This window comes from Vombatus ursinus, unplaced genomic scaffold (genome assembly GCF_900497805.2).
Source record: "Vombatus ursinus unplaced genomic scaffold, bare-nosed wombat genome assembly UNPS02014798.1, whole genome shotgun sequence".
NCBI lineage: Eukaryota > Metazoa > Chordata > Mammalia > Diprotodontia > Vombatidae > Vombatus > Vombatus ursinus.
The window spans coordinates 28,467,736-28,471,586 of NW_020954576.1; the positions used below are offsets into that span (position 1 = coordinate 28,467,736).

At 39.7% G+C, this 3,851-nt stretch overlaps 1 pseudogene; it reads left to right on the plus strand.

Moving 5' to 3' along the window:
• Positions 1-1,970: 1,970 nt before the first annotated feature.
• On the plus strand, positions 1,971-3,621 carry LOC114049396 (annotated as a pseudogene).
• The last annotated feature ends 230 nt before the right edge of the window (positions 3,622-3,851 follow it).

Here is a 3,851-nt window from a genome sequence, read left to right on the forward strand (position 1 = left end):
ATGATTTAAATCTGGAATGTCAGGGGTATCATAAGGTCAGGCTGAGAAAAATGAGCAGTTGATAATTTACTGAAACTAGAAGGAGGGGTTCAGCAGACAGGGCCACTAACTCTTGGCAGCCACCTCATATGTTGTATAAGTTAAAGAATCTCTCTGGGGATTACCTTCCTGAAGTTAGCTGTAACTTCTTCCCCCGGCCCTCCGCCCCATCCCCCAACTCATCCAATAGCGTTGGATGGACAATCTATTGAAGTGTTCCATCAGGACATTTATCTTAGATAGACAAATGGGCAATGGACTAGGCCCAGAATTGAATAGGAGGAGGTAGACAAGACAAATTGATTCTCTTTGAGAAATTATATAAAACTTTTCAGGATTCCAAGTTTCTCAGTAAAATGAACTCTTGACATTTAAACATTTTCCAGCTACAAATGAAGCTACAAGTCATGTAATACCACATTCTTTGAAGATTTAAAATTAAGAGTCATCCAAAGAGAAATGGAGAAGGTCACGGTCAGCATGAGCAGGTTGTGACACATCACATGAAGAATTGTGTAGCTGTAAAGGACATTAGGAAAGGGATGTATGACCGGAAGAAAAAAAAGCAAAGCACCAGTCACTTACCAAGACTAAGAGACAACTAATGGGTAGTTTTTGGTGTCCCATTGGTATTCTTGAAATATTGTTACCTCGAGCCCACATTCCTTACTTGGGATCCACAGATTTCAAAAAAGTCCATGAATAGATTTCAAGGGGTCTTTGTACTTGGATGAGATGAAGGGGAGGAAGAATCCATCTTTATTTTCACTAACCTTGAACTTAAATGAATGCTTCTTTCAATTACCTAAAAATGCGATTCTGAGAAAGGTTCCATAATCTTCACCAGGTTGCCAAAGGCACCTCCATCCCCCCAGCCACAACACAAAAAAGGTTAAGAACTCTTGATCTACCACAAGGTCCCCAGTATATTGGTTGCACTTCCTCATGGAAAATTTATGAGAACCTCAATGAAAGTTGCATGGATAGATTGCAATCTGTACCCCTGGACCAAGTAAGCACATTAATGAGACCACAAGTGCACTAAAATATTAATGTAGAAAAAAGTCCACAACAAGGAGCATTCTAAAAGAGAAAGATTACAGATAATGCTGCTGTTGCTGTTGTTAATTTTAAAGTGACAGAGAAGACATCAATATTCATCTGCTTTGTTCCTCCATACTCTTATTCTCTTCCCTCTGAGATTAGCTCCAATTTATCCAGTATGTAGTCTATCTGTACATAGTTGCACATGGTCTCCTCCATTAGACTGTGAGCTCCTTGAAGGCAGGGACTGTGTTTTTGCCTTTCTTTGTGTCCCTAAGCACTTAGCACAGTTGCTTGACCCAGCATAGGTACTTAACAAGCGCTTGTGAACCTTCTTTTATATATATCTATATATCTATATATACATATATAGATATATAGATTATATATATAAAATCTTTATGAGAACAGTCTGTGCATGCATGATAGGCATCTTTGATAAAAACATGAAAAGAGAATAGGAAGGCTTTCATAGGTGATTTCCACAGCAGATTGCAACTTTATAGCCACACAAGCGGACTAAAAGACGTGGAAATTATGAGATCCTATTCCATCCATTGTTCATTGATTTTTTTTTGTTTGTTTGTTTTTAGGCAATTGGGGTTAAGTGACTTACCCAGGGTCACACAGCTAGTAAGTGTCAAGTGTTTGGTCTGAGGCCAAATTTGAACTCAGGTCCTCCTGACTTCAGGGCTGGTGCTCTATCCACTGTGCTGCCTAGCTACCCCCGTTCATTGATTTTATTTAACTGCACTTGGTACCCAGGCCGAGCCAGATGGCTACATCCCCAGCTGCAGCTGTTCCTCCTCTGCTCCTTCTCTTCCTTTTCCTTCCACTCCTCAGTAGCCAGCTGGCCTGGCCTTACCGTTCTACTTCTTCCTTCAGCCATGTTACTCTTCTCAGCTAATGTAAAATGAGGAAAAGAGAAGTTTGTTGGGAAGAGCAGAATACTGACGAACCTTTGGTGGTATTCAGCACTCAGCTTTTTGCAGTGACTGGAGTCCAGCATGCTGGTGAAAGGATGTACTCTGAAGGATGATGTTTGGGGAAACATCAGGATAGAGTGGATTTGCCTCTGTTAATGATGGGCTCAGCAGGTGCCTTTCCTAAGTAACCTGTAGCTAGCACCATTTTGATAGAAGACATGACAGAACAGCAAGCATCTGCTAAGGAACTACCGTATGGCTTGTTACACAAATGCTACAGTGGTTACACTTGTTTCAAGCATGCAATGGCTCAGAGTAACCATCCGTGCCAGAAATCAGAGATGCCATTTCTATGTCGACGCCTGCAAGCTTCAAAAGAAATGGTCTCCACATGCTACATTACTGCAACCCTCAGAGATTTGTTAAATTCCAGAGATGAAACTTTTCCAGAATCCCACCTATTGCAGATTTTACATATGACTTTCCCACAGTTTGCAGAGAAAGGTGATCAAGAATAGTATCTTCATCAGGAGACCAATGAATGTAGAGTGCTGCAAGAAAAACCGGATGCTTTAGAGGGTGATTCTGTTACAGAGAAAGAGGCAGCTGGTCGGTCAGTGGATGGAGCACTGGGCCTGGATTCAGGAAGACCTGAGTTCAAATCTGGCCTTAGACACTTGACACTTATTAGCTATGTGACCCTGGGTAAGTTATTTCACCCCATTGCCTCTCCAAAAAAAAAAAAAAGGTTTAAAAAAATGAGCTAGAGAAGGAAATAGCAAATCATTCCAGTATCTTTGCAAAGAAAACCCCAAATGGGGTCACAAAGGGTCAGACATGACTGAAGAACAACAACAAATCTGTCATGGAGAAGGTGAATCACCAGCACCAGCAGCAGCAGCACCTGCTTAAAAGAAAAGTTTAATTGATCAGTACTTTGATGTTCAGTTTGAAATTATTATGAAATGTACAGAAGCTGGAGAAGAGAACGTCGCCATAGGAAAGGGAAATAAGCCTCAGTTCAGCTGTTTTCTCAATTAAGAAGCCAAATGTCTTTTTTACAGGACTTTGAGACTTGAGGAAGAAATTACTAAGCAGTCCCCAGCATGGCAAAGAAGTGCTTTGTACATAAAATCTTCCAAGATGTGCTGTCTACTTACCCTACTATTCAGATGGTTTGATTTTTTTTTTTTACAAAGAGAAGGAATATGTGAATGCTCAAAGTCTTAAGGATGTTAAATTTCCTCTTATGTTGGATGTATCAGAACTATGTATATCAAAATCTCTAGGGAAAAAACAGTCTCTTTTGATGAAAAATCAAGGATCTAGAAGACAAAACAAGCAAAGACATCTAGCCAAAACAGTGTTTCACAGAAGGAAGCTAAATAAAAAACATTTTCTTTTCCTGATAATTGTAGCCTCTAATGACCATGGTTATTATGACCTACAAGCGGTACTAACACTTCAAGGAAGATCTAGTTTCTCATGCCATTGTGTATCATGATAAAAAAAAAATGGAAACAAGATGAATGGATTAAGGTTGATGATGATAAGATCAGCATTGTTGTGGTTATCTGGGGGTGGAGACTGGCACTTATGTTCTACTGTATAGAGTTGAATTAAAAAGAAAGCTTTACAATAATATTCACTTTAGCTTTTCCTTGCGAGGTATGGAATAAATATTGTTTGTTGATCATTTCTAAACTCCAGAGCTTTAGAAGATATTTTCCCTCAAATTTTCCCTCAAATGTAGTCAAGGGAGTGAAATCAGATTTGAAAAAAGGAGGTTTATCTTTGGACTCTGCTGACCCCATACAAAAGGAGCAAGTGTGGAGACTTTTT